The sequence below is a fragment of the Tupaia chinensis genome, unplaced genomic scaffold (genome assembly GCF_000334495.1).
Source record: "Tupaia chinensis unplaced genomic scaffold, TupChi_1.0 Scaffold144894_1, whole genome shotgun sequence".
NCBI classification, from domain to species: Eukaryota; Metazoa; Chordata; class Mammalia; order Scandentia; family Tupaiidae; genus Tupaia; species Tupaia belangeri.
Window position 1 is genome coordinate 47,917 of NW_006204753.1, and position 368 is coordinate 48,284.

Genomic DNA, 368 nt, shown 5'->3' on the forward strand with positions numbered 1-368 from the left:
GTTAAACTGCGCCCAGAATCGGCCCGCTTTGGCCGAAGAGCGAGGCAGGAACGGGCCGGGGCCTAACAGGAGGGGAGCCTGGATGTCCGGGGGAGTCTCAGGGGCTGCGGAAAGTGCCAATGGGCCCCTGTCTTTGGAGAAGAGGACCGCACCTGTTAGCAGAGCCGGTCAGACGTGAGGAGAGGGGAGCGCCGGGTTGTGTGCACCTAGGGCTCCAGCGCCTGGAGAACGGGTTCGGCGGTCGTCCTTCCCTACTCCGCTGTCTCAGCGGCCCAATCCTTGCTTCCGGCTTCCGGTATTGTAGCCGTGAGATCCGGAAGTAAAACAAGCAAGCGGCTGGAAAGAGGCGAGAAGTCGCAGAAGAGAGG